At 43.2% G+C, this 12,276-nt stretch overlaps 1 protein-coding gene across 2 annotated transcripts in view; it reads right to left on the reverse strand.

Annotated features, from left to right (window-relative positions):
- Positions 1–11,888, reverse strand: part of HRH2 (histamine receptor H2) — a 49,889-nt gene extending 38,001 nt beyond the window's left edge. For both annotated transcript variants that reach the window (XR_003567284.1, XM_027841860.1), the window contains exons 1-2: positions 11,680–11,888; positions 2,908–3,003 (exon numbers count right to left, since the gene is read on the reverse strand). The gene's annotated coding sequence lies outside the window, so the exon portion shown is untranslated. The remainder of the gene's footprint in view (positions 1–2,907; positions 3,004–11,679) is intronic.
- Between the last annotated feature and the right edge of the window lie 388 nt (positions 11,889–12,276).

Here is a 12,276-nt window from a genome sequence, read left to right on the forward strand (position 1 = left end):
GACCTTCTTGTTGTACTTCACGCATGGCATTCCATCTCCTTTGTTTTCTCTGTTCCCCATGCCAGGAATTCACTCACCTCTGTCAGTCCAACTCCGTTATTAGACAGATGAGGACATATGGATATCTTCAGTCAATGAATTGGCCTATTTCACCCAAGCAGGAAGTAGTAGCACAGCTGAGATTAGAATCTCTAGTTTTTTTCAGAGTACAACTCATACATCATGTCCTACAGGAAGTCTTTTTTGATTCCTCCATATTTTAGTTCTTAACTGCCCTCTCCTCCCCCATTTGCCTTCTATATACTTAGAATTTGTTTCCTCTCTCTTTCCCCTCCCCCTCTCCAATGCAATTAGGGGCAAGGACTATTTCATTTTAGTCTTTGTATCTCTAGTACCTTGCATACTGCCTGGCACATTTTTGTTGTGGTTTAGTCATTTTCAGTCATTTCCAACACTTTGTGACGCTATTTGGGGTTTTCTTGGCAAAGCTACTGGAGTGGTTTACCATTTCCTTCTCCAGCTCATTTTACAGATGAGGAAACTGAGGCAAACAGTGTTAAGTGACTTGCCCAGGGTCACACAGCTACTAAGTGTCTGAGCTTAGATTTGAACTCAACAAGATGAATCTTCCTGACTCCAGGCTTGGGGCTCTGTGCACTATGGCACCAGCTAGCAGCCCTTCCTGGCACATAAGTGCTTAATCAATTGTTCATTGGATCATAGACATAGACCCATCTAGTCATCTAGTCCAACTCCCTCATTTTGTAGATGGGGAAACTGAGGGTCAGGGAAGTCAGGTGCCTTGCCCAGGGTCACACAGTAAGTATATCACAGGAGGGACTCAGATGCCCATTCGATGACTTAAGAGCTAGTGTTCTTCCTGCTGTGGCAGATACTTCATTGATTGCTTCATTTCCCTCAGTATCCAGAGGTAGAGGCTCAGTGGTAGCATGACCAGCATTAGAAGCCCCTTTATCTGAGTCCTGCTCTAAGTATTTTGCTCCTGCACTGTGACTCCTCTGTCCAGTTGGTATTATAACGAAAAGAGCTAACATTTCTATAGTGATTTAAGGGTTGCGAAGCTCTTTCCCAATAGCAACCCTGTGAGACAAGAGGGCTAGTATATTTATCTCCATGTTACAGATGGGGAAACTGAGGGACAGAGAGTAAAAGGATTTGGCCCAGGGTCACAAAACAAGTAAATGTTTGAGTTAGGATTCGAACTTTGGTCTCCTATATCTAAATTTGCACATTTTCTACTTCTACGTACTGCCTTCCTTCCCATCAGTTAAAGAGAAAGCTGTCTGGGCATCCCACATTGTTGCCTCAATCCTTGCATCTCAGTGCAGCGGCTGAAGAAAGCCACTGAGTGTGAGTGTGGACTGGGGTGTGTAGGAGGTCAGGACCACAGATTGGATCCTTCTGATTTACAGCTCCACCCTTTAGCTCTCCCCCTCACAGATCCCTGGGCCCTCCTGGCTTCCTCCGGCCAAGTCCCAGATGCTCCCCGCCAGACTGGATGTCCCACAGTGGCCTGGAACTCAGAGTCCCTAGATGCTGGCGGGGAGCCTCAGGCTTCACGCTGAGCAGAGGGCTAAGTGCTCTGGGCTCCCAGATCTCCCAACCTCAGCCCGAGCTCACTGATTTCTAAGCCTGCAGCATTGTCATCATTTTGCTTTTAGTCCTGAGTGATCAAGTGGGGATTTCATTCTGTTTTCCAAGGTGGATGCATTACCTCATTATGCAAAGAAGCGGATGAGGATCTCATTTGTTTGAAAAGCAGTTTCCATCCAAAATGATCCCTCTCCACCTCAGGCCATAACCTCCATTCTCCCATGCCCTCCTTTCTTTGTGACCATCCCTTTTCTTCTTTCCCAGAAGCCCAGAAAATGGGATGGCAGGAGCTGTATGCCAGTTTCAGATGCAGAAAGAACTCCAGCCTCAGGGTTCTCAGGAAAGGAACATTTCCAGAGGATGGGAAGATTATTGTCTTCCCTTCACTCTGATTCCTTTCTCCCTCTGTGGCCACCCCACTCCTGAGTCTTTTAACCCTGCCCCTCCCCATGCTCCACTTGTCTTTGTGATTATCCCTTTTTTTATCTGATCATGCCCCTTCCCCTCCCTGACCTTCCTCCTCCCCTTTTTTTTGTGTTCATTCGCCTCCCTGTAGTGATCTTCTACCATCCCCTTTTCTTCTCTTTGCTCCCCTTCTTTCTCTATGACATCTCCTCACTCTTTAATCATCCCTTCCTCTCTTAGATCCTGTTTTCTTTCTCTGTAACTGTCTCTCGTCTCTCTCTTAAAGCATCTCCCTTTTCTTATTTCTGATCTCCTTCTCTGTAAGACCATTCTTTCCTTTCTCTCGTCTTCCCTCTCTGACCACCTTCTCCTTGCTCTCTGACCTTCCTGTTTACTTCCTTCTGATCTTCTTTCCCTCTGTGCCCATGGTCGCCTCTGATTATTACTATTCTTTCCTTCTGATTCTCTTCTCTCCCTGTAATTATCTCCTTCTTTCTGATCACCTTCTTTCTTGTTCTCTGAGCCCCTTTCTTTCTGTAACTACCTCTTCCCTTTGTAACCCTCACTTCACTCCCTCTGATCCTCTCTCTTCTCTCTGTGTAACTATGCCCTCCTCTTTCTGTGACATCAATCACTGCTCCCTTTCTCCCACTGTGACCATCCCTTTTCCATTTCTAATCATCCTTCCCTATATCTACCCTATCTCCCTTCTTCCTCTCTGATTCTCTTTCCCCTCTATGACTACTTCCTTCCTTTTTCTCAGGACAATCCTTTCTTATCCAAACAAAATCCCATCTGGTCTCTGTTAAGTGTGTGTTTGGCATCCTAACATCCACATTCCAAGCTGTTCCAAGAGGAAAGCCTTTTGGTCAATCCAACATAACATACTTCTTCTCTCCAGATGGAGATCCTGGGCTCCAATCTTCTTTAGCAGCTGCAGGAACTTGAGACTGAAATTCTTAAAGCCAAGCTCATGGTCATTGCCTAGAAGCAAATACAAATGGGAAGTGATGGTGTGGGTCTCTCAAGATGCTCCATGTTTGTAGACGGAAAATGAAGCACTTCCTTCTCTATCACTGGCCAGGCAGAATGATGGTCATAGTACCGGCCACCCCTTTTGCTCATAATATACATCCTCCCCCCCTCCACCTCTGGAAACTCCTTGCTCCATTAAAGACCTTATTCAAGTGCCATCTCCTTCAAGAGGACTTTCCAGATTTTTTAAGTTGTCATTCTCTCTCCCATCCCCCCCACCAATCACCTTGTATTTATTTTTTATATCTCCTATTTACATATCTATGCACATTATGTTCCCCAGTAGAATGTAAGCTCTTTGAGGACAAGGGCTGACTTACTAATGCAAAAGCAACATAATAAGGGCCTAACAAATGCTGTCTGACATATACCATGCTAGTCTCTAGGTTTTCATGCCTCCCCTGATTCTTCTCCTACCTGTTTGAGTGCTCTGTCTGAGTCTCCTTTACTGGATCATTGTCTGTCTCCACCCCTTACTCTTAGTGATCTCATTAATTCCCATGGGTTCCATGATCATCTCCATGCAGATGACCCCCAGATCTGTATATCCAGCTCTAGTTCTCCTGATCTCCACTCTTACATCACCAACGGCCTATTGGATATCTCCAAATGGATGTTCCAGAGGCACTTCAAATATAATATGGCCATAACAGAACTCATTTGTCTCTTCCTAATTCTCCAATTTACATTGAAGGCACCAGTAACTTTAGACTCGCCCAGGCTTTCAACCTCAGCATCAGAGAGAAATTCTCCAATTTCCCTCATTCCTTCTTGGAATCTCTAGCTCTTTTCAAGATTCATCTCAAGCACTACCTACAAGAGGCCTTTCTTGATTTTACCATTTGTTCTTGATCCTCCTGAAATCATTTAGTCTTTGTTTAGCATATATTTTGTATTAATTTATCTGTGTCCTTGGTTTGTATCCCCAATAGAATGGAAGCTCCTTGAGTGCAGGGACTGTTTTCACTTTTTAATCTTTGTTCCCCTAGAGCCTAGCACAGTCTCTCGCACATAGTAATGGCTTAATAAATGCTCATTGAATTGAATAGGGATCAGAAGGTACCGAGAATCATGTAATTTTTAAAGACAATTTATAAACATTGATTTAACCACTACTATTCATTGAAGAATTGAACCACATCAGTATTAACATCCTGAGAGAGTTGTGGAAATTTTGTGAATCAAACTGACTCTGCTGTGTAAAACTGACTCCATTTTGAGCATTTTTCCTGTAAATTCCACCTGCTTGCTAATTGTGTTTTACATCCTGTTTTACATCTGGAAAATTGTACCTGTTTGCTCTCCCGTTCCCAACTTGGAAAGTCCATAATCTTTTCTCCAATTAGAAATCCAATGACTTACTCTTGTATCCTGGTTTATATACTATTAATTATTTTCTTTTAATGCATAAAGGTCTGTTTCCCTCTGTATTTGGGGTCCAGTGCCAGGCTGAAGAGGCCTGGTTCCGATTTGTTATGTAACTGGCATGCATTGCTAAATAAATCAGTATGCTTGGAAGCTCAAACCTTGGTTGCCTTAGTTATTTCAGATTTCACTTGTTACAGTCCTCAAATGTACTATTGAAAAAATGTAAGGGTTAGAAAAAATGTAGTGAGGTGGGGGACAATAATAGCTAGAGGATCACTCTAGTAGATTCCTGAAATACAGGAATATGTAGAAGAAGGTCTCTACAACATTGGGTAGACCTTCTCTGGAGGATTTCTGGTAGAATAAGGACAAGAGATACAGCTGGCTAATAATCTACATCAAGGGAATGAGTGCTTGCCTCAGTGAGATCATAGATCTATGGAAGTACTAAAATATATTCTCTCTTCTAGCTTTGGCATTCAATGGTCTAATATTCTACGCATCAGCAAGAAGAGAAACATCATGATGTCAGACTTGGCCTGAGGGCTACAAGCAGCTGGCAACCTCTCCCCTCCCCCCACAATGAGTCTGAATCAGATTAAAATAGAATTGGGAAATATGTACCAAAATAAATAAACATACAATATAACAGAGATAATGTTAATTTGTGGTTTTCTAAGCAATGTGCTGGAATACCACTGGTATAGTGGATAAAGAAGGAGATTCAGGTAGGCCACAATTCCAGTCCTACTTGCGTAAGAAAACATACTGGTTGTGTGATTCTGGGTAAGCCAGTTCAAAGCTCACTGTCCCCAAGAAAGTAATCTAAGATTCTAAGGTTGGCGACTGCTCTGTACCAGTAAAGAGAGTTTTTCTCCCTGGGAGTTCTCACATTTTTGTTGTTGTTGTTACATTTCAGAGGTGACAAAGCAGCTGGGGAAGGTGCCCCAAAACGTGACAAGTTAAGATCTCTGGAATGAAATGGGAATGTTTAACCTGGAGAAAAGAAAGGAAGATAAGATAGTTTTCTCTGTATATCTGAAGAGCTATATATATGAGGACGACAGTCGGGAGGAGCTTTCTATTTAGAGTCAAATGACCACAGTTCAAATCCTGGCTATGTCACTTTTTGCCTGCGTAAATGTGGACAAATTGTTTAACGACCTGGGATTTCTCCACCTGTAGAACAAGGGGGTTGAATTAGATGATCTTTATGATATTTTTCAGTTCTAAATCTATGATCTTATTTTGTAGAATTCTAAGGGAAGAACTAGATGGAAGTTGCAGGAAGGTAGATTTTGGCTCAAAAGAAAGAGCTTCTTGTCAGAGCTGTCCAGTTAATTAGCTGGCTGTCTAAGGAGGGAGAGAAGTCATTGTCCCAGGCAGAGCTACATGACTGACCATTTGGTGGGATACCGTAAAGGGGCTTGCATAGGTTTATAGATTCATAGGATGTCAGGATGGCAGCAAGGTGGCGCCATAGTGCACAGAACGCTGGGTCTGAAGTCAGAAAGATTGGTTTTCCTGAGTTCAAATCTGGCCTCAGACATTTCCTAGCTGTGTGACCCTGAGAAAGTTATTTAACCCTGTTTGCCTCAGTTTCCTCATCTGTAAAATGAACTGGAGAAGGAAACGGCAAACCACTCCAGTGTCTTTGCCAAGAAAATCCTAAATGAGGTCACAGAGAGCAGGACATGACTGAAAACGACTGAATAACAAAGAATGTCAAAGGAATAACAAAGAATGTAAAGGGTTAGTAGAAGGTCACTTAGGACAAACTCGTGGCCCACAAGCCAGCTGTAAAATTCCTGAGTGCAGCCCAAATCAGATTATGAGTTGGAAGGAGCCTTAGAACATAGCACAGAGAACACAGAAGACCCTTGGCATATAGGACATAGGAATGTCAGTGCTAGAAGGAATCTTAGACCACAGGGAAAAAAATATGGAAGAGCTGGGATTGACCTTGGAGTATAGAATTTTAGAGATAGAAGGTGCTTTAATCCAAAATCCCATCTCACAGAAAACTACTTTCCATTGTCTCATGGAGGCATGAAATTCCCTGACATTATGATGTCAAGTATTGTGACCTGAGATTTTCTTAGTTAGTCATCTGCTAAAAATCTTCCAGGATACAACCCCTATATCTATTATTAAAACGAATAATGTGTTTATTGAAGTAACTTTCAGGGAAACTCTCAGCCAATTTCACTAATCCTTCAGCCCTGGGGTGGGGTATCCTTTAAGCCTTTCCCCCCTTTTCCAGCTGGAAAATCTAACCTCCCTGTCAGACTTTCTGTACCCCTAAGTCTGTAGGTCACCCTGAGGATAAGGGCAGCCTAAGAGGCTGGGAAATGTGCTGGGAGCTCCAGCATATGTGATCATGGGATTTAGAGAAGGAAAGGAGTTTAGAGAAGGAAAGGAGTTTAGAGATCCTCTAGTCTAATATCCTCAGAGGAAGTAACTGAAGGCCAAAGAGGTGAAATGTCATGTAGGTAACAGAGGTGATGGAGGTGCCATGTGGATAGAGAGCTGGAATTGGAGTGAGATAGACCTGAATTAAAATCCTGCCCCATCAGACACTAACTAGCTGTGTGATGTTGCCTCAGTTTCCTCAATTATAAAATGCGATAATAATACTTTCCTTATAGAGTAGCTTTCAGGATCAAATGCGGTAATATATGCCAAGCTCTTTGCAAATCCATGCAAGTCAGCCATTACTATCATTAATAATAGTAATTAGCACAGCAAGTATCCCAATCCATGTCCTTTGATCCCACATTCTTTCTCTAGAGGGGTGACTCTTCATGTACATAGGCAGACTTTCTGGAACAGCTCTGAGCCCCATGTGGCATGATCCCAGTGGATGGAATTCTGGACCTGAAGTCAGGAAGACCTGACTTCAAATCCAGCCTCCCATACTTACTAGCTGTGTGACCCTAGGCAAGTCATTTAACCCATCTCCCTTAATTTCTTCATTTATGAAATGGAGGTGATGATAACACCTACCTCCTGGGATTATCTTCTTCATTTATAAAATGGAGGTGATGATAACACCTACCTCCTGGGATTATGGTATTAATCAAATAACATGACATATGTAAAATACTTTGCAAACTGTAAAGTGATATATAAATGCCATTTATTATTTTTAGTCATATTACCATGGTCGTGATGATGATGTCTACAGGCAGCCTATTCTACTTTTGAATAATTCTAATTATTAGGAAGTTTTTTCTTATGTCAAGTTGAAATTTGTCTGCCTTCAACTCCCTGCTCATTACACCTACTTCTTCGCTTTGGGGCTAAAAAGAATGAGTCCAATCCCTCTCCTAGACAATCAGAGGCAGCAGGAGCCACCAGGTTCTCGTGGGATCTGTAATGTCCAGGATGATATCTGGACAGCCACTAGCTCCTCTTGGGATGGAGAAGCAGGGCAGACCCTGGACCATTGATCTTTTATGGCTGCCCTGGACTCTCTTGGTTCCCACCTTTGAATCTCAAGGTCTGAGAACATTTATCTGGGTTGTGCCAACTCTGGTAACCTTGGGTACAAGCAAACTCCTTCCTCCCTGCTCTAATACTGGGTTTCTGGCCTACCCGGCTGCAAGTGTGTCTCATCCATATCCAAGTTTGTCCCATGACTGTTAGTTGAAGAGAGGACAACCTTTAAACTGTCTGGTCTTGACTACCTCCTAACCTTTCTTCACAAACCCCCTACTCCATTTCTCTGTTCTAGCCTGGAGCCTCCCTGCTGAACTTCTTTTTTTCAACTTGGTTTTCCTGGAGCTTTGGAAACCTGTAGTTTCAGCCAGTTCTGGGGGTGGTGGTGGTGTGTGTCACATTTTAGGGAGGATGTTGGTAAGCTGCAGTAAGTCTCAAGAAGGGGTCATAGGACTATGGTATCATTGATTTAGAGCTAGAAGGGACTTCAGAGGCCAAATCTGATCTCCTCACTTTACAGATTAGGACACTGAGGCACAGGGAGGTTAAATGACTTGCCCAGGTTCATACAGTTAGTTAATTGTCTGAGTTGGGAGTTGAACCAAGATCTTTCTGACATTAGGCCTGAGGTCCTACCTGTTATACCTTGCTACTACTCTGACCAAGGCTAGATGGGGATTAGAGACCATGCCATGCAAAGGCCTGTTGAAGGAACCTGGAATATTTAGATTGAAGGAGAGAAGTCTTGGGGGAGTGAGACATGAATATTATCTTCAAGGAAGGCCGTAGATATAGTACAAGGAGCACTGAAGTGAAAGTCAAGGAGACAGAGATCTGAGTCCTGGATATACCCCTGTCACCTTTGGGCAAGTAACTTTCTCCCTGTTCTTTATCTGTATAATTAGGGGGGTTGGATTAAATGGTCTCTAAGGTTTTAGAATGTCTATAGTGACATTCTACAGTGTGTGCTCTGAAGTCCCTTTAATCTCTGATATCCTACGTTCTATGCTCTGTCCTCTTCCAACTCTGACATTCCACATTTTCTAAGCTTTCTAGGCCTGCAATTTAGTGTTCTGTCTAGCCCCGACATGCTGTGTTTTAATTGGCTCGTCCCCAACCTCCTTGGATCACCCTACTTTTCCACTGATGGGAATTTCCTCCTTTAACAGAACTGAATTCTTGTATAAGTAGATAAATCCTGTTTCCTCAGTGGGGATGAGAAGCAGCTGGTCCTTCTCTTCTCTCCTCACAAACATTCTGCAGACTGGCTGGAGGTTCCATGCCAGGTAATCATCAGCCTGCACCTTATTGGCTGTCCTGGTCCCAGTGCTGGCAATGTGGTACAGTCTTAGGGCACTGGACTTGGAGCCAAAACACCTGGGTTTGACCCTCAACTCTGTTACCTACTACTAACTGCATGACTTTGGCAAAATTACTTTCTCTCTCTGGCCTTCAGTCCCCGAAAGCTTTAATATTTTGTGACTCCTATTAACTAAGAGCAGCCAGGAGCACCTTAGAAGATGGGGCACGGTCAGCATTCATATGGACAAAAAGAGGTCAGGAGGACTTGAAGGATGATACTTCCCAAGGTTCTCAGTGAGCTAGGTTGAGCAAGTAGGTCCATCTTAAAGGGCTCCTCGCTTCCCTGTTACTCTTTTCTCCTTAGCTAGCTCTCTACCATTCTTAGTATCCCAGGAAACCTCAGCTAATGTATTGATCCCACATACTCTGTATGGTCCACCCTCCCTGAAACATGCCTTGTGTTTTAAGTGGCAATTAGATTTCACTTAGATTTTCAAGAGGCATTTCAAGCAGTGGTTCCGACCTCTTTGCCTTTTTAGCTACCTCTGCCAGGAATGGATGGTTATTATTAACATTTTAAAGATGAATTTGAAGTATAGAGGCCCTTTCCCAGTCAGATTAGAGTAAATGGTTGGAACCTGTGTGTATCACAGACTAACAGAATGTTAGAGCTGGAAGAATCTGGAGCTGGAACATTGAGACTAGATCAGAGCTGGGAAGGACTATTTTTGCAAGTGAGGAAACTGAGGCCCAAAGAGGGAAAGTGACTTGTCAAAGGATACATAGTGAATTAGTGGCAAAGATTAGCACTAGAACCCAGATGCCCCAACTCCAAGTTGCTTGATGTGTAAGCCTAGCCTAGCTCTATTTGGTGATTTCAGATTTATAGTGGGGTAGAAGACATTGAGACTGAAAGCCAAGAGACCTGTTTCTATGTCCCAACTTCTTCGCTAACGTATTCTGTAACCTTGTTCCTTCATTTAGTAGTGAGAGAGTTAAAGTAGATTATCTTTAAGGTATCTTTCAACTCTAATAGTTTGTATTTCTTAATTTAAGGAAAGATTAATGAAGGTGGGTTGCCCTGCACACATGTGTGGTCCTCTGTCCTTTCTCACCTTCATCCAAATCTGTTTTCTAGAAATATAAGAATGGAATAATTCCAAAGTAGGCAGACAGGTAAGGAGTTTTCTGGGACCCTCTTGGGAGTCAACTTCTGGGATCCCTTAAATTAAAATTCAGGGAAAAGGAAAAAAAAACAATCAAAGGTCAGATTCCTGCTTTGGGCAGGGGCTTAGAATCTCAGAACTGGAAGGAAGCTTAGAGGTGATTTAGTTTAGCCTCTGCCTGAAGCCAATACCTCCTCTGCCATATCCTTTTAGAGATGTAAGATCTCTCACGATTCTAGGCTTCTAAGACTTCATGATTCTAAGATTCCATAATTCTAAGATTCCATAATTCTAAAATCCCCTGAGTCCATGATTCCAAAATTCTAATATTCCAAGAGACTAAATCTTTATAAAGTTCCAAAACTTCATAATTATAAGATTATAATTACATAAATATAAATACATTATAATTACATGATTTCAAAATTTGAAAACTCTCAAATTCTAAGAGTCTGAAGATCTAAGGTCCCAAAGTTTCATAAACCTAACATTCCAGTCTTCCCTGATTTTAAGCACTATGAATAACTACACAGACTAGGTCTGAGGGGCTCCATGTCCACAGAGATATTGCCTATTGCCGTCTGTATATACAGCTTCTACACACACAGCCCTTACACCCAGGTACACAGCAGTCTCCAGCTTTTGGCACACATAGTCTCATGGGAGAATAGGAGTCATTGAGTTTCTATACATTCAGTAGGCACCTTGGGGGAAACTGTGCTTCCCAACACCAAAAGGCATATACCTGAATGAACACACACATCTCATTGCTTGGCTTGCTAAAGCCAAATGAATGGTTCTGAGATAAAGAGACTGAATCTAAGGGGACTCAGGGTTCTTGTTGCTGCTTTCTTGCCCCATGCTGTGGGCAAGCAGAGCAGAGACATTCCTAAGGCCCAGGCACTGATCCACCTTGAGAAACTGCCACAATAAGCCACGATATAACTCCGTGGGTAGGAAAAAGATTTCCCTACCAGGAATGATGTGGCAGCAGTTCAGAAGAAATGTGACTGATGAAATGCTGTGATAAGCCCACTCAGATGATTTTTGTTACTTTCCAAATCTACCTCTAAATCGACTCCCCCAATCTCCTTCAGCCTTCAGGTAACTTTATCACATTTCAGCCTCTTTTCCAGCCTTAAAGAACTCCAGCCCTCTCAAACCCCTGTGGAGAGATAAGGCATTCAGACTCTTCCTCAGCACCTCCTCATGTGGTCACTGATTTCTACAACTCGCTGCATCTAGGTTTCATCCCTTTGCCTATATTGCACCCACTTCCTGCTCAGCACCGAAGAATATCCAAGTTGGGGGGGGGAATATAAAGATAATAAAGTGTGCACTACTGTACCTGATGCAGTAAGCAGCTGGAGGATTGGCTGACAAGGTAGGAGAGCCCCTGATTCTCAGTGCCTCTCGTGGTCGTCTCCCTGGCTCAACTTCCTGCAGCACCCGATTTAACGACTTGGAGCTCTCCCAGACCCCAATAGGATGGCAGTGGTTATAGTGAGTGACAGAGGTTTTACTCCCTCCCTCTGCCTCCTCCTCCCCCTTCTCTTCTCGCCTCTCTCTCTCTCTCTCTCTCTCTCTCTCTCTCTCTCTCTCTCTCTCTCTCTCTCTCTCTCTCTCCCCCTCTCCCCCTCTCTTTCCCTCTCTCTCTTTACTTCTCTCTCTCTCTTTCTCTATCGCCCGCGCGCACACACACACACACACACACACACACACACACACACACAGAGGCAGGCAGCATGTATATGTGAGTCACAGTCAGAGTGGGAGGGATCAGATATTTGACTGCAGAGTAGTGGAGAAGTTGAAAATATCCCCAGTGAATTTAGAATCATAGAATGCCAGAGCTGTATGGAAACATAAAGTAATGACTAGATATTAGAGGCGCACAGGAGTTTAGAATACAGAGCACAGAATACCAGAGAAGGACAGTCTTAGA

Source organism: Vombatus ursinus, unplaced genomic scaffold (genome assembly GCF_900497805.2).
Source record: "Vombatus ursinus unplaced genomic scaffold, bare-nosed wombat genome assembly UNPS02014863.1, whole genome shotgun sequence".
Lineage (NCBI taxonomy): Eukaryota > Metazoa > Chordata > Mammalia > Diprotodontia > Vombatidae > Vombatus > Vombatus ursinus.